Raw genomic sequence first — 19142 nt, forward strand, 5'->3', positions numbered from 1 at the left:
CATTTAGCTTGGAGATACTTTGAGTCGGAAAGGTTGAATTATTTATTGGAGAAAATGTTTAACTTCCTACACACTAAACAATTTAGGCAACATTTAGTAACATAATACACTGTAAAAAGTTCATTTCATTCAGCAATATAATGAATCACTCTTTCCTCGGTCAATAACAGATGTTTTAAATATTCATATTTATACATATTATACTTCCTGATAGTGTTATATCAGGCCAAGCCTGTATCAACACTATTATGATAAGAGCCGTGTTAAAACAATGCTCAATTCTGTTTGTAATGAAGATTTAATAAAAGAACAACAGCTAATTGACACTAATAAGTGAGTCAAAATTGTGGCTACGCACCAGTTTTAAGCAATTTTAGGCTTTATCACCTTGTGGTAAAGATGGGTTTTGGGGTGCTATGAATTCGCAAGGATTCTTATGTCATACATTCTTATATCAGTATGTTGTTAATTACCTAAATGTGTAAGCAAAAATCTATCTTTTACAACTGTACTAATTATTTAAAAACTTCAAAGAAATGAAAAAACTAAATACAAAGATCGAAAAGTAAACAAACATTAAATACATTTAGATAATAAACAAAATTATCAGTAAACAAAAGATAATTTTTATTTGCAACTCAGTACAAAATATGACAATATTTTGTAGGAACTAGAACACTGTACAAACCTTAAGTATGACAAGCCTACCTACTCAAGGATACTTTAAATATATCATTCAGTTCCACTTATGTTTGCCTATATTAAAATTAACATAGCATTTAAAACAATGTTATTTTGTTTGCTTCCTGATGTTATAAAGAAAAGTGATTATAAAACATAGTTTTACATGAGCTCAGACAGTGCAAGAGGGCCTGAATCAACATACAAAAAACTTGAGAGGTGTCAAGGGACACCCGAACAAAACGAAGTTATTTCTTATGTTCAAAAAACCTGTATCCATATATACACTCAAAAAAAATATTAAAAAACTCCACCTATTGACGCCCAGGAATACTAACAATACGTCGCTGTTTATTCTCAAAAAACGCCATCTAGTTGACGCATAGGAATACTATCAACGTCGTCTGCCCCTACCATGCAGGTACTAATAAAAAGTGTCGAGGTCAAATATCGTTCTGTCTAGCCTGTCTAGTTCGCCGAACGCGTGATAAGGAACTTCGTTCCAATATGAAATACTTCCACACTTAGCTTAAAAATACACATTTTACTAAATGTGGCCAGCAACTTTGTTCGCGCAGTTAGTCCTTACATATTTTTGGACTCAATCGAAACTTTCTTATTTCCTTATAAGTACCTTATCTGAATAACAAACAAACATACTTAATTATTGTAGTACCGTATTTATAGTCGGTCAAAAAAGTGAAGAAATTAAAAAGTGGCAACATCGTAGTGTCACCCCTTTTTTCTTAGATTGATTTGAAAGGGAAGACACTACGATGTTGCCACTTTTTAATTTCTCCACTTTTTTGACAGACTATATTTGAATGAAAAGTGAAAAAGTTCTTACATATTATCTCCTAAATATCTTCATTGCATGCAACAGAATCTAGGTAATTACTATTTTAGACTTAGGTTTTCAACTTCGACATAGGTATAATAATTTTGCCTATTACTATTTGTGAGTTGTGACTTGTGACCCTTCCAAAAATGTTTTGACGACCGCCGAAATTTGATGCAGGGCTCGCGCCTGTTTTACATTCATTATATTATAGACTTGTAATTCGTAACCATTCCATAATTTCATCAAAAGGCTGAATAAACATGTTTTGTTTGCATTCAAACCATAAAAAAAACCGACGACATGGCGGGAGGCCGGCTATTAATAGAACTCCCCCGGACCCTCCAATTAACTTTTACTTCACTACCGTTTAAAGAATTCATGAACGGGTGAAATAAAACTATGTGCGCGCTCTTATTTACGTGAATGCCGTTGATAATAGCCAGGGACAGCCACCCTTAAACTTTTTTAAAGTATTGGACTTTGTGGTTGTCTGGCAGTCCACACTGCCAGACCGCTACTGTCAAAAATGTCCGGCAGTGAAAGACTTCCAGATCAGGGCCGTAGCTAGGGGGGGGCATAGTGGGGCAATGCCCTACCTTAAAATCACAATGCCCTACCTTAAAAATACCAATAATCGGCCAAGTGCGAGTCGGACCCGCGCACGAAGGGTTAAATATTTAAGGAGGGCTCCCATACAACAAACGTGATTTTTCTAACATTTTTTGCTTAACTATCAATGTTGACAACAGGTAGGCACTTGAAATTTTCACAAAGGCCTTAATAATATATGTAATTTAATAAATACCTAATAAAAAAAGTAAAAAAAAAAAATTAAGGGTTAGGTAGGTAGGTAGGTCCCATACTATTTTTGCTCTTTAACGGTACGTGCGCGGTTTAATTTATTTTGTTTTTAGTATTTTTGTTATAGCGGCAACAGAAATACATAATCAGCTGTGAAAATTTCATTTCTCTAGCTATTACCGTTCTTGAGTTACAGCCTGGAAACAGACGGACAGACATCGAAGTCTCAGTAATAGGGTCCCGTTTTTACCCTTTGGGTACGGAACCCTAAAAAGGAAGACCTAAAGGACTTGCATTACAGGTATTAGACAACAGAAATATACTTTATTCTTATATAAACTATACATTATATAGTTAAGATTTTTATTATACCTTTAAAAACTTTTTGTTCCGTTGGCAGGATTCGAACCCGCGTCCCCCGGATTAAGCTGCCACACGCCCAACCATTGGGCCACAGAAGTTGTCAATAATAATTCTTTGTTCTGTGTATAGATGGCATTTGAATCACGATTACATGAAGCGATGCGTCCATTTAATTATAATAGTATCTGTGAATACCATAGATTGCAATATCGGCAATCTTTCGTACGGGGAATCCCAGTTAATAAACATTTTACATTACCGAAAGGTTGTTTATGATTGTTGGTTGTTTGGTTCAAGTGAAGTAAAGTAAAGAGTGTTTTCTTCAAAAATAAATACAGTTCTTTTTTGTATTGACATAATATTAAATTGAGTATTCTTCGATTTCGCGATGGATATACGGGCTTTCTTTGGAAAAAAACGGAAGGTTGAACAGCAAATTGACGACGAAAAACCTCACTGCTCAAAACAGGTGAAAGCGCAAAATACAATCGCTACTCGTGGATCACTACATGCAGAAGTTTAACCATATTGTTCGCTCGTTCTTCGTAATTGAGGATTTAATAATATGTAGTTCTTAGATATAGTGCTCATGCTTTGTCACAGAATTTTTTTAAGTATCTAAGAATAACTATTGAATGAATTGAATACATCATTGACCTAGAGATAAATCAAAACAACAAATACTAAAAACAAAATAAAATCAATATTTAAGGATTCGTGTTTTTGGCCTTTTTTGCTGCATAGTGATATTAATGGCAACAGTAGGCACTGGACATTTTTGCGAAATCACTTAATGAATTAATAATACAATTAAAATAACATTTATATTTAAAGGGGGCTCAATTACAAAAAAACACAATTTTGGCCTATTTTTATCTATAACGGTACGAAACCCCTCGTGCACGAATCCGACTCGCACTTGACCGATATTTTTGCTTCCGCCCTACCTGTAACCGACGCTGCCCTACCTCAAATTTGACTCTAGCTACAGCCCTGTTCCAGATTCCTACAGTTACCTCGAAGAAATTAATATAAAATATTGAGCTTTACTCTTTATCGAAGGTCAGATAGACCTTCAGAATACCTTCTAAAGTAACCGCGACCGAAACTCCATAGTAGCTGGTACCTCTAAAGCAGCTAGCTATACCCAATCTGCAGCGGTCCGTCGTCGGGACTTTATCAGTGGCCCGCGTGAAGTTAAATTATTCTGAAGTTCACACCCACCAAAATTTTGGTTGCGGCCTGCGACACCAAGACCAAAACGTTTATACGTGGGAGAGCCATGCTTCGCCACGAATGGGCCGGCTCGACCGGAGAAAGACCACGTTCTCACAGAAAACCGGCGTGAAACAGCGCTTGCGCTGTGTTTCGCCGAGTGAGTAAGTTTACCGGAGGCCCAATCCCCTACCCTATTCCCTTCCCTACCCTCCCCTATTCCCTTTCCTTTCCTACCCTCCCCTATTAACCTATTCCCTCTTAAAAGGCTGGCAACGCACTTGTAGCTCTTCTGATGCTGCGAGTGTCCATGGGCGACGGATGTTGCTTTCCATCAGGTGACCCGTTTGCTCGTTTGCCCCCTTATTTCATAAAAAAAACGTGTTTGTGGCCCGTATAAAAAAGGTTGAGTTCCTGACTGCTTTAAAGGGGTTATTTTTTGTCGGTGACGTCCCTTAAACTCTGCAAAGTTTCTGCGAAACTTAACTATGCTCCAAGGGCCACATTTTTCTTTCTTTGTATTACACTCGACAAGAGATTTAGGGCCTAATTACATTAGTGGGATGTTGAGACACATATGTTTTGTGAAATTACATTGCACTGTCGTGCACGTACGCTGGACGCTGGGGACATGTGTTTTATGTGTCTGCGAAACGTGTGGTCTGTAAAGTAATTTAACAATTTAATGAAAAAAAAACAGAAGTAAATGATTTAGAGTTTGGAAGAAAAAATATAAGGGGTGGCCATGGATGATCGTAAGCGTGACAGACGGAAGCTATGGCTAACAAAGCCTACATAGTTCAGCAATTTGACAGCAACAGCCTGCAGGCTTGGCGTGACCATACTATGTACCTATTTGGGATTGTAGACAGATTTGGGGGTCCAATTTTTTCTTTATCAAACTGTCACTTTTCTATTCTGCCGTTGAAAGAAACACTTTTTATAGTGGCCATGCGTGCTGATGATGAATCATAATGAAAGCATATTTGCCTATTCGGCTGAGCCTGCTCATCTGGTTGGAAACTTTTCGGCTTTCAGTGGTCATTCGTTCACCTTGGCTAGACACATATTATTCAGTATTAATATCTAAAGGGGTTCTAATAATTTGCTCGTAAGTTGCATTAAAATACTTTATTTGAAAGGATCGTCTGTCCTTTGAACCTTTAAAGCACAGGGTAAACGCCCTGCCGCTAGACAGACGTCAGACAAGCCTGTATTAAGCGCTATTTTATTACTGCATTAATTTGATTTCAAATATAGCAACAATGAAATAAGGATAATGCACTTCAGGGTACGTTTTAGGACTTCTTATTTAGGTATTTCTCGCATTTGCTTGCAGATTTAAAGCCTTTTAAATTAAGGCTTGCTAGATTTTGAGTCGGGTCCGCACTTTATCAACTTTGTTTCAAAACACTCGTGTGGACACGGAAGAAAATCCCTTTCTAGAAAATCCCTTTCTTCCATTGGTGCAGGCAAATGTAAAATTTTACCAAACTCTACATAATATCTCTTGAGACTTGACCACAGACATATCTTGATCTATTTCTGTGGTCTTGACTTCACTAATTTTTAACCACCACTCACCAGATGCATGTGGTATATCTGTTATAAACCTCGAGGGAAGTAACGGTTGAAAATTGAAATCTCGATCGTAGGCAATAAATTGGCCATGGTCGTCTGACCTATTTGGCATTGGGTCTTAATTCTAGGCCGGCGACAGACCAGCGGGCGCCAGCCTTGTCTTTATAGGCCATATTCCAGTAAACAAGGACACGCGTGCTATTATATATCATGCGCTTCTTCCTTGATACTTTCTGGCCTAGACTATAGAATTATGACTGGGATTGACGATTGGTAGCAGTCTGCGTGAGCAATTTAATTGTTCGTTCGGGGATAGAGTTTTTGGATCTTGCCCTTAAGCCATTAATCCTCAAGCGGCAGTCGGCTGCCACATATCAATTGAAAATCTATTGTGTCTGCGATACCCACGATGGAGGTGTTAAGGAGTAGTCTGCTATGCCCGGCTGTTAGGTTTTTTTTTACAGGAATTTAGCCATTTATTATCGCGTTTGTTTAACTGCCCTCAAACAAACGCGCGCAAACGCAAACCATTCAACAACGCAATTGAAAAGATAAACTCCTGTTAAATTCTTACAAACCAATCAAAGTTTATCATCTTCTATACTTAGTTAAAATCGCCAGGTTTGCAGTTAATGTCTCCTCCGTTTATCGTTAAAGAGGTGTTTGCCAAATGACATCATAACCCTCCTTTTTGCTTCGCCGTAGTTGGGTAAAAACTAGGCGATGACTTCATCCGATGTACACCTTGAAAAAAAATGTGTACCATAGGTCTATGGCATTGAGGTAATCCTGTTATCTAACGCTAGTCACCTTACCTTGCCTGCACTTGGTGACGTCATAATTGCGTAGTCCCTTCATTGAGAGGTTTGCCCACTATGAAGTATCTAATCATAAGCATATGTAAATCTATCTATATATAAATGTGATTGAGAAGATAAAATACATAATGCGCATCTGGTAGTATTATTATCGATTACGATTATTTTCTGTTCTGATTCATCTATTCATATATATTTTGTAACCATCTGTTTAAAAAACTGAAATTTATCAGTACCAAAAACGCCTCTTAATATCTGTACCCCGATTCCATTATTATAGCTTTAGTCTGTGTTTTTCCCACTTAGCTACAAAATTGTTATGTATGTATTTCCTAATCAAAAGTATTTTGCGGAAATGGACTAGATCGAATGAGGAACGAAACTGCATTGAAATAGTAATCGGGGTACTGATCAAATCTTTTATTTTCGTATTTCAAGACAAAAATAACATTGCCTCCAGAAATAAATTAAACACAAACACAGAAAATAGACGCCACATTTGATTGGTAATTTGGTACGTTTTCCCAGAATAAACTCTAGTAAGGAAACGTTCAAATATTATCATTTATCAGGTACATTAACCTGGCGCTGGCAACCGAGTAATTATAATTATAATTCCTATCAACCGGGATATTATTTTTCGTAATGAAAAGCTCAGACGAGGGTGGGGCGGGGGGTGGTACAAGGAGGGATTCTGTGACCTGAATGAATCTGTTCATATAAGAAGCGGTTCCTTTATCCGATATGGGCGTAGTAAACTTGTGATCGATATTATTTGATGCTTGGCTTGAAGCGCCTTTAATTATTAATGTATCTGTAATAATACGCGGCTGTGAACTACTTTTTACTTTTCAGAAGTAAGCAAGTCCGGCGTATGAATTATTATTATTCTTTATCATATTATGTACCTAATTCCTCTTAAATCTTAATTAATATGTTCTAATAAGAAGCAGTTTATACGTGGGAGAGCCATGCTTCGGCACGAATGGGCCGGCTCGACCGGATAAATACCACGTTCTCACAGAAAACCGGCGTGAAACAGCGCTTGCGCTGTGTTTCGCCGAGTGAGTGAGTTTACCGGAGGCCCAATCCCCTACCCTATTCCCTTTCCTACCCTCCCCTATTCCCTTCCCTTCCCTACCCTCCCCTATTACCCTATTCCCTCTTAAAAGGCCGGCAACGCACATGCAGCTCTTCTGATGCTGCGAGTGTCCATGGGCGACGGAAGTTGCTTTCCATCAGGTGACCCGTTTGCTCGTTTGCCCCCTTATTTCATAAAAAAAAAAAAAAGTTTCTCCAAACACGTGATCGATAATAATTGCTTAGCTTGAAGCGTCTTTGGTCATTAATGTATGTCTCAATATGCTTAAATACAAATAAATATGTACTTTCGGAAAGGAACAGATATTTACAAGGTTATGACTTACTCTGTAATGCTAGTGAGTATTACATATAAACGTATTCTCAATAATGAAGGTACTTCCACAAAATGAGCATATAATTATAGAGAGTTTTGACAGTAAATATCATAGCCAGGTCTTATTCTTGAGAATCTGAACATTTTTGAGTAATATTTCAACTTTCTTTGAATTCCTATCAAAGCTCGATGGACCCAGGAATCGAGCCTTTAATACAGTACTCTGAAAGATGTGAGATGTGTTTCCCGGAATTTCACAGGGACGAAGATCTTGCGGTAAACACGAATCTCTAAAACTACTTATCCGATTACTAAACTTCTTTCGCTAATGGAGTGGTGCTTTTTCTTGTTTTTTTTCCTTTCGACCTTGACTTTGTTTTTCACGCCTACTACCATTTTCTATTTGTTTCACGGGATTAAAAGAAGGCATCTTAATTTTCTAACCTGTAGACGTCCAGCCCAGAGCTGAGATACTTGACATAGAACTTAGCCAGTACTTACCCAATTCAAAAGAATGAAAATTGAGAACAAATTGGTTGAGGCTTACTCTAATTTCGAAAAAGGCGCTAATGAAGAAAGAGTTATTTCATTCTTTTTAGATCATATTTTTAAGACTATTGTTTTTACCTTAGAAGTAATTTTCAATTTTTTGTTAAAAAGTTATAATTTTATAGATGCACTTATACTCTCTAGAAAGAAACTGTTTTTTTCCTGCAAAATTCTTGAACAAATTTTGACAAAAAGTATACGTATTGGTTATTTAGGCTCCGGATCAACCATAAACTAATACGCTTCCTTTTATTAACCCCCGACAAAAAAGAGGGGTGTTATAAGTTTGACGTGTCTGTCTGTCTGTCTGTCTGTCTGTCTGTTTGTCTGTTTGTCTGTGTGTGTATCTGTCCGTGGCATCGTAGCATCCAAACGGGTGGACCGATTTTGATCTCATTTTTTTTGTTTGAAAGCTGACATGATCGAGAGTGTTCTTAGCTATAATTCATCATCATCAGCCTGCTCAGTCCTGAACAATCAGGGTTTATCTGGTTCATGAAAGGCCGTTAGCAACTTGTAGTCGTTGATGGGTTAAGGGTTTTATATTTCATTCTAGTATATTGTATAGTGAATATACAATATACGTATACACATAATAATGGAAAGTTGACCTGGTGCTGCAGCATCACCTTGTAATCAATAGGATATCCAACTCCTCGCCAACTAAGAGCAGAGGTTTCGTGTTTGGGCTCATTTTAATTGTGACAACCAGTAAGAAGTAGATAAAGTATAAACAGTAAATATTTACATGCTGCTACTGCAGCATCACCTGGATTCTATAGGAACCGAGCTTCGTATGAACCCAAAGTGGAGGTTTCATGTTTGGGCTCATTTTAACGGCCTCATCGAAAAGGACATTGATGGTAATCATAAGAATATGATTCTGTTGATAGGAATTATTCTGCACTATAACCAACACAAGTTTAAAAAGTCTGAAATAAAATTAAATTAAGAAATTAAAAAAAAACCCCCGCCAAAACAACTTTAAAAAGTAATGAAATAATATTTACTGCCTTTAAGTTCAAATAATTCCTAACTTGTGTAAAGTAATATTTTAGTGCATAATTGTTGTCAAGGTGTGTCGGGGGACCGCTAATGTAGATGTTTAATTTCACTTAACAAGTTTAAGGATCAATTCACAGCGATCTGAATCGAGATAGGTAATCAGCGACTTGGCGGTTATAGGTTGTAGTTTACTTGGCGGTCCCCCGACACACCGTGACAACAATTATGTACTAAAATATTACTTTACACAAGTTAGGAATTATTTGAACTTAATTAAGGCAGTAAATATTATTTCATTACTTTTTAAAGTTGTTTTGGCGGGAGTTTTTTTAAATTTCTTAATTTAATTTTATTCAGAAAAAGTACACTTTTATAATACCACCACATCCTACTAATATTATAAAGGCGAAAGTTTGTTTGGATGTATGGATGTATGGGTGTTTGTTACTTTTTCACGCAAAAACTACTGAACGGATTTTAATGAAACTTTACAATAATATAGCTTATACATCAGAATAACACATAGGCTACAATATTAACCGACTTTCAAAATGGGGGAGGTGTTATGTTCGTTTTCTTATGTTCAAAGATTACTCCGCCGTTTGTTAACCGATTTTCAAAATTTTTCTTTTGGTATATAGGGTATCATCCCAATTTGATATTATATTCACAAAAGTGGTGATCTGATGAAGGATCCATAAGTAATCGAGGGAACTCCTTAAAATTTATAGGGAAACATGTGGTGACTTCGGTTTCGTGAGAAGTATTCTAAGAATATGCTACCAACAAGTAAGATTTTGCACCGAGGTATACCTGGTATACCGTGGTTCGAAAGGTGCTGAGAGAACTCCTGATTCTTTATAGATACAATTTTGGGAGTTTTGGCGTTGTTTTAAGAACGGAGAGCATATTATGCTACATTCATCATCATCATCATCATCACTACCATATTCTACCATTTTATAGTCTTTTAGATCGAGACTCGAGTTTGTCAAGCGATAATTTAAAAAAAATCTATACCTACCTAATATTATAAACCTGAAGAGTATATTTGCTTGAACCCGTCAATCTCAGGAACTACAGGTCCGATTTAAAAACTTATCTCAGTGTTAGATAGATCATTTATCGAGTAAGACTATAGGCCATATTATATTATCACGCTAAGACTAATACGAAGGAAGAAACTCAGGAAAATATGGGAAAATGGGGGAAATATTAGAAATTACGAACTACGGGAGCAATTTTTATGGCAAGATTTGGCACAGATATAGAGTAGACCAAGTGAAGGGAGTAGGGACATAAGCTATTTTTTATGGGAAAATGTACGGTTTCCGTAAAATTCCTAATTTACGCGGGCGAAGCCGCGTGGGACATCTAGTAAAACTATAGTGTTATGTGGTGTTTGTATGGTGTAGACTGTAGACTGAACTGAGAAAAGCATGCAAAAAAAATGTGTGTTCTCTGATTTGAAACTCAAAGAGGAACAGCGGACAAAGTTGAGACTAGCCCCGGACACCAAGCAATCAAAACTTTGTGCATGTGCATTTTATGTACCGCTTTTACGCGTTGCATAATATTGGATTTTTGCATAACATGGGATTTACAAAATTTTGCTCTACTTTTTTGCCTAAAGCTAAATATTTATAAAGACTTGATAATGAAAATGGTTATACAGCATAAATAGCTAGCTTTTTCTCAAATTAATTCAAAGACAAGTCCTCGGTCTTTGCCGGTAATGCGACTTCCAATATTCCAAACAAAGAATAGCAGACCTTGTATATTTTTAGTTGTGTTTATATTTTTAGTACTTAGGGGGATAAATTAAAACTTGCCGGACATTGTAAACTATAAAAATGTAATATTTTTATGGCTTTAAAGTATCAAAGCACGACATAAGCTGAACATTGCGTGCGGATAATACTTTTACAGGAAAATGGTAATAATTACTGTTGCGACATCGTTTTTCATGTGGCGTTTTAAAACATTTGCAAATCAAACGATTATTTTAAATGATATTGTAATAATTAGACATCGGATTATATGCACGATCAAAGTGCCGAAATATGCATGAAAAAATGGCCGAAATATGCACAAAATATGCACAATCAAAGATCACTTAATATTAAAATTTATTATTTTGTTTGAAGAGTTTTCCGGTGGTGCCGTTAATAAAAGCGCCAATGTTTTTTAATTTTATCAAATGCAGGATTTTTCATTTCTTATACAGCACCAATTGTATATTTCTAGCAACATTTTCCGATTGCAATCTTAATGCCCATGGAAGTTTATTAAATCGTTACCTACTTTACTGAAATATTTTGCTAATGTTGCCAACTACAAAGAAAAATTTTGTTATTGGGTGTTTTGCATTTTTTAAATGGAGATGGAGCCACATATTTGTAGTGTTTTGATTTATCGTACCTCTGTTTTGTGGCCTCGGTGTGTGGCATGATAGCCATATAGCTAGTTTGGAGACTACGAGGGCATAAAATTACCGAAATATGCACTATCAACGAAAAATTGTCAAAATATGCACTATCGCCTAAAAAGTGACATTGTATGCATTTGCATATTATGCAAGTATGCAAATGCATATAATCCGATGTCTAGTAATAATAATAATCTATACTTCCATACTAATATCATAAATTCGAAAGTGTGTCTATCTGTCTGTTTGTCTGTTACCTCTTCAAGTCCAAATCCCTGAAGCTTAGATTAATCATTGGTCTTTACTTTTTAGCGGTCGTAGCGCCGCGCGCGAGGACCAATGATTAAGAGGATTCCACACCGCCGTTTTTCCATACAAACGCTGTCCCCTGTTTCCTCCCTGGATAATGCCGGTAGAGTTACGATTTTTTCCTGAATATCTATGGCCACTATTAGCATGTCCCTATGTTTTCTTTTTGTTCATAATTTAATTATTAAAAAAGATAAGAACGTCCAAAAACCCAAAAAAATGGCCAGATTTTCCTCTGTGTTCAAAAACCCAGAAAACAAAACTGGCTAGAATATACAAAAAAAATAAAACATAGGAACACAGCTCAAGCCTTGTTTTAATTCTTAATGAAAAAATTACTGAAATCGGTTAAGTTTTGGAGAAGGAATCAGCGGACAACGAATCGAAGATTTTCTGTTCTTTTATTAGAACTTTTGTCATGTTGTCTCTATCGCGCACTGCGGTGGGAGACTTGAGATTGGTGAGACAGCAATATATTTTCAAATACCTATTTTCAATTTCTCTTGCCCCTGGTGTATCCTCTTAAGCGCTGAAGTGAATATCACCAATTTTTCAAAACTACTGAAATTTGGTACGGATATACTTTGAGCCCCGGTAAAGGACATAGGATACATTTTTCCCAGAAAAATGCACGGTTTCGGTGCGATAAATGAAATTTGGCGCAACGGAGTAGCGGGCGTCGTCTAGTTAGCACTGTGCTGCGGGGCGAAAATGGTCACATTTAGCAATTCCTCTCAATCAATTCAGCAAATGAATTGACAAAACTGTCAAACTGTCAAATGTCAAATCAGTACAAAAATACACAAATGAATTGCAAGTAGAGTTGCATTTTGCGATTTTAGAAAAATGAATGGTATAATGATTCATATCATGATTTTTCAAAGCGACCATTTTAGCCCCGCCGATCATTATATTCGCGTGAGTTCATAAAATGATGAAAATCATTGATTTCGTTCATCAAAACATGAAATGAAATCGCCGCGCTACAGTTGTGAGGTTGTGTTATAGTTGGATTAACTTGGACGTTCGATTCGCGAACATTAGATATTACGGGAGGAATGGCAGCGTCAGATTTTTGGATAATCCTAGAAATGGTGTGTTTTATGTCGACATGGGTGGGGGGAGTGCGCGCGCAGCCGCTTCGATCTGGACTCTGAATGAACCCACATTCACTCACTCGTTCACTCACTCGCTCGGCTGTCGTGTATTACTTGTATTAGGTCATTTACATGACAAATTCGCCGTCGGTCATCTTCGACCGGCTCTGACCTCAAAACTCCGGAAGCCCATTTCAAAGTTAAGATACGCGACGAGACTTATTAACTCGTAATAAGCCCTATTTATTTAGTCCTATTTATAGAAACGTATTTCCGTACGTTATCGTTTCTCTATTTAGTAATAGTTGCATCTATGACCTATTAATAATAAAAAATATAATAATATAAATTCTTAATTGGATGGAAATGGAACGTAGTACTAGCAAATATATATTTTACGATTCATAAAATTATATCTTGTATACTGCATAAAGATAATATGATTTGTATTTTGTACATCACTTTTTATTGTAGCTCTTACAAGTATGTAGTTGATAAATATATTTACTTATGCCCTTAAAAATATCAAAATTAGGTTTAAGAAGTTTAATTTAAAAAGTTAAATCATAAATCATCTGAATTCTAATTTATATTAAAGAGAATTTTCTGCCATCCATGCTTGCTTCTGAATAAACAAGTGCCTCTATTTTTCGTCTAAATGTTATTAAGTAAGGCTTGAAATACCCTTTTAAGTCATGAATAATAAGTAGAAAGTGTATTATGTGACAAGTTACAAGTTCTTGGCGATTTTGAGTCTAGGAGTGCACGAAATAAACTGCATAAAATACACATTAAAACATGATAGAAAGCATATTTTCTTTGCCGTTGGAACACGTTTTAATACAGCTTTGAAAGGTACCTGTTTGTTCTTTTTTGCCTGAAATTAAGTAGGAGGTTTAATAATATTAGACTTAAATTCAATTTTCAGAAAGATTTTGATATAAAGTCCATACTATCGAAATTAAAAGCAAAACACAAATCGCGAAAGTGTGTCCATCTGTCTGTCCGTCCGTCTGTATGTCTGTCTGTCGTTACCTCTTCACGCCCAAACCGCTGATTTTGCAGAAATTTTGTATGGCGTTACTTTGAGCCTTGGGTAAGGCCATACTACTTATCAGATCCTCGAATATTACTAGTTCCTACTTTATGATAGGATACTATTTATCCCGGATAGACGTACGGTTCCCGCGCGATAAACGCATTTTAGTCCTAGTATATAATATGCAATCGATAAGACGTCAAATATGTTTTTTTGTAATGAAATAACGCAAACGAGCAAACGGATCACCTGATGGAAAGCAACTTCCGTCGCCCATGGACACTCGCAGCATCAGAAGAGCTGCAGGTGCGTTGCTGACCTTTTAAGAGGGAATAGGGTTATAGGGGAGGGTAGGGATGGGAAGAAATTAGGGGAGGGTAGGGAAGGGAATAGGGTAGGGGATTGGGCCTCCGGTAAACTCACTCACTCGGCGAAACACAGCGCTAGCGCTGTTTCACGCTGGTTTTCTGTGAGAACGTGGTATTTCTGCGGTCGAGCCGGCCCATTCGTGCCGAAGCATGGCTCTCCCACGTATAAATAAAAATGTTCATTATTATCTTTCAATGCCCAAGTGGGCTTTAAAAAATGCAAGGGATTCCCTGCCATGTGTCAATGAGCAAGTCTATTATTAGCCGAACATTTCTCAGGCTGTCCCTTAATAGTATTACTCCCTGCTGCTGTTCAAAAATAGAAACGACTCTGATACTTTATTATTCATAACTTATAAGCTTTCGCCTCCCATTCTGTCATAGGCCATAGCAGACTTTTGGTAGAAGAGAACATGAGGTGTTAATTATTTTAATGATACGTTTTGTTATAGGTCAAAAACTTAATGTATCTCATTTAATTTACTAATCCTTAATACATCACTTTCTTATTTATATATATGTATGTATTATAAAATGTGAATGAGTGTTTGTCTTTCTGCTTGTAACCTCTTCATGCTTAAACTACTGAACCTATTAAAATTTAGATGCAATTTAATTTTAGTAACGAATAAAACTATCCTGTGTTCTTATACACGATAGTTTTATTACGTCAAAACGCACGGTTCCCCGTGAGAATCAAATGTTTGCATAACGAAGTTGCGGACAAAATCTAGGCTATGGTATAAATAGTCAGTACTCAAGATGCATCTCAGTCTCAAGACACGGTTCAGGCTCTGTAAGTTAATTGGTTGGCTGTCAATATTTGGACCAATCACAGAGCCGAACCGCGTCTTGAGACATCTTAAGTACTGACTATTTATACCCTATTTATGCCCTAGACTCTGAGGCTTCAGTTTCAAAATCGCCGCGCCTTTACTTTCGAGGTCAGTTTCACACTAAGTATACATTGGGACGCGCCGCTCCCGCGCCGCCATCGCTCCCGCCTCGCTGTCCTCTGATTTCGAGACTGAAGCCTAATAGTTATCATTTTTACAAGTATTCCCTCGGTACAGTCTCGATAGCTTTGTAATCCCGATAATAAGTCAATTACTTAACGATAATGCTATTTCTCTCTAAGGGGTCATCCATAAAGTATGTCGCATCTAAAAGCGGAGAGGGTTGATAAAGTGTGACATGGTGTGACAAGGAGGGGGGGAAAGGGCTTTAATTTTTAGATGGAAAATTGCAGACAAATATGTGACCACCTGTGACTAGGAGGGGCGGGGTCTAAATCATGAAAATTGTGTGACGTACTTTATGGATGGACCCTAACAGTGTCGTGCTCTACGGAGAACTTTGTCCAATTTAATGTCCTTTATTACGGCGTATAGTTTGTACTTTATGTGCCACTTGAAATTGTTTCAGTAGCGATATAGCTACTTCGTCCGCACTTTGAACGTAAGCCGTAATATGAAGACTTGAAATTGATTTTTCTTGTAAAATACTACCTCTATGTACCTTATGCTCGTTTGTATTAACTTTTCTTTATAATAAGCAAGTGACATTTTTTTATGTAATAAAGGGGCAAACGTGCAAACGAGTCACCTGATGGAAAGCAACTTCCGTCGCCCATGGACACACGCAGCATCAGAAGAGCTGCAAGTGCGTTGCCGGCCTTTTAAGAGGGAATAGAGTAATAGGGGAGGATAGGGAAGGGAAGGGAATAGGGGAGGGTAGGGAAAGGAATAGGGTAGGGGATTGGGCCTCCGGTAAACTCACTCACTCGGTGAAACACAGCGCAAGCGCTGTTTCACGCCGGTTTTCTGTAAGAACGTGGTATTTCTGGAACGTGGGTAAAATCCAATAATGTCTCGTTTTTAAGGTTTTTTGAAAGGAGTTTTTAGAGAGTAAGTGATTGACCCATGTTTGGAAATTAGCGTTAAAAACGCTAGTGTTTATTAGGTACAACACTTTGGTCGAAATCTCAGAAACCGGACATAAAACGATCAGTATTTTTTTACAGATATGCAGGATTCCATTCAAAAGGGACAGTATTAACCTTCCTGTAGATATGTGACCTATGTTATCCAAATCAAATTACGCTTACCTTCATCTAAATTAATTTCATCAACATCTTATAGTTCCAAGAGATCTATAAGATCTAGATAGATCGTTTTACTGTCCAGAAATCCCCGAATTCCATCAATCTGAAAGGGTTTCAGTTATGTAAATACTAGCTGACCCGACAAACGTTGTTTTGACTTAAGTATAAATTATTTCTAGTACTTACCAATATAAAAAATTAGATCAAACCTATTCTCAGGCACAACAAAATATGTACATATAAAATTTCATTGAAATCGGTTGAGTCGTTTTGGAGGATTTCGCGCACAAACACTGGGTCACGTTAATTTTATAATATATTAGAAGATGCAAGTTTATCTTATTTACGGTATATTTTCACAACTGGAAACGAGTGCTGATGATGAACGCACGCAGGCAGTAGATAGAATTAGCAACTTTGTCCCAGCGAGTGCACTCTGTGGAGCTTTAAACTGTAAGAGCACGATATAACCACTGTTTTATGGTTGTAACTTGTAGGTATAATTTCTATAGGTATGATTTATTAATATAGGGCACCTACTTTAAAAAAAAATTTACACTTGACCGTGCGAGGAAACCTTTTTCAGGCCTTTAGGTTATAAGAATTTAGCAAAAAAAACCGACTTCAAACAGTATTTACATAACATGAAACTACCAGTAAAGTATTTCCAACGAAAAATAATCATCTAATTCGGCGAAGTTATCCGCGAACAAACATAAAAAAAAGTTTATGTATTAAGAAACCCCTTCATTTATAAAGCCGGTTGAAAAGTAGAAACCTCTGCTTAAAATTAGAATAGTCTAATACGGTCTTTCTACTTAGTACGTGATTGACAAGACGTATTAAGGCGATTGCGAACCTATTGTAGAGTTGCAAACTCTTCTGCATTTTACCATGATCGACGACGCATATTACATATGTACATTATACATACTTGAGACATTTATCTTGGCAATAATCATATTTAATTATTATCCATCACGGTCCATGACGAAGGCCCTAAGTCTTAAGGCGCGTGACCTTAAAATTATACTGGGAACAATGGTTAGTCGCTCATATAAATAAGACCATTCCAAAGTATTTCATTCATTTTGTGAACAAAAGATAAGCGAAAACTAATTCCCATGCTCCAATTGACACAGTTTTGAGTGGGGATAGGTGAATTATTTTGGAATAAAATTGCGGATTGATATTGGGTCCACTGTGTGGGGGCGGGGTGCGCGCGCACTTGCAATCCATAGGGTTGCCAGATGTGGGAAAACTGCCGCAATGTTACGAATTTTGGCGTACAAAGTTTCTGTTTTAGTAGTATTATAATGCTATAGGCACTATGTTTCAATGCAGTTTTCATGCGTATTATCACAAAAAATGAATCTTTTCAATATTATGTCTTCTACCAAAATTATTATACTTTAACACAAAAATAAATCACTGATAGCTATTGATGTAAAACTTTTTCCGTTTTATAAATCCAAGTATTGCAAAGTTTTGGCCACTGAAATAGTGCGAATGAAAACTATAATTAGGCAACCCTAAGCTACGAAGGTTTCAGTCGTTCTCTCGCTACGAAACGCGGCTGACTGCTACGCCGGCGTAGCGCCGTAGCATTGCTCTACACTGTGACTAAAGTTGACAAGGTAGGCGAAATATCACAAATATTTTTAACGATTAACGATTTTTTTTTGTGTCAATAAAATAAAAAAATAGTTTAATGCGAAAAAACAAAGATTCATTTGTTCTGCCTTTATGTAATGTTACCCTTTACGGTATCGATTTTATTGTGGTCTAAATCTAATTTATTGTGAATTTGTTGGATTTATACGAATTTTTCCTTTCTAACTTGTGATACTACTGTGGAGATTGTAAAAGGCGTGCGTCTTTACAATCAGAGGCGTTTCCTAAAAGGCGTGTGAATATTTTATTAGTTTATGTAATACTCTTATGTATTGAACCAAATGAAGGAAAAATGTTTTCTTAAAAAGTGATGACATTCAAATATAGGTCAGTGCTACCAGCATCGATCTTACAAAATTTAGCGCCCCACAAAGAAGTGCAATATCATCTACTTGCTTACTCTGATATTTTGTTACATGTGCTTTTTGAATCTTTAATTATTATAATTTTATATTATACTAGCTGTTGCCCGCGACTTCATCCGCGTTAACATAGTATAATAACAAAGATGGATAGTTTTCTCCTTTTTGTTTTTGTGGTTCCTTATACAAAGGGTAAAAACGGACCCTATTTAAGCAAACGTCAAACGCAAACGTCAATAAACTTTCATGTTTCTAACTCAAGAAATGACGGACTTTCATTGAAACTTTCTACCCCAATTTCACCCCCTTGGGGGTAGAATTACCAGAAACACTTAAATACGTATCCATTCATTTTTAATCAGTAGCACAAAAATAAAGTTTCATGTTTCTAACTCAAGAAATGACGGACTTTCATTCAAACTTTCAACTCCAATTTCACCCCCTTGGGGGTAGAATTTCTAAAAACGCTTAAATACCTATCCATTCATTT

The 19142-nt window shown here is 36.7% G+C and overlaps 1 protein-coding gene across 7 annotated transcripts in view; it reads left to right on the forward strand.

The window, feature by feature from the left end:
- The window catches only part of LOC121734381 (endophilin-A), a 69089-nt gene that overhangs the window by 649 nt on the left and 49298 nt on the right, over positions 1–19142 (forward strand). Inside the window, exon 1 of one of the 7 annotated variants that reach the window (XM_042124957.1) lies at positions 18168–18253. The exons of the other annotated variants lie outside the window; for them this stretch is intronic. The gene's annotated coding sequence lies outside the window, so the exon portion shown is untranslated. Of the gene's footprint in view, positions 1–18167; positions 18254–19142 lie in introns of those variants that run through there. 7 annotated transcript variants of the gene reach the window in all.

The sequence above is a fragment of the Aricia agestis genome, chromosome 15 (assembly GCF_905147365.1).
Source record: "Aricia agestis chromosome 15, ilAriAges1.1, whole genome shotgun sequence".
Taxonomy (NCBI): Eukaryota; Metazoa; Arthropoda; class Insecta; order Lepidoptera; family Lycaenidae; genus Aricia; species Aricia agestis.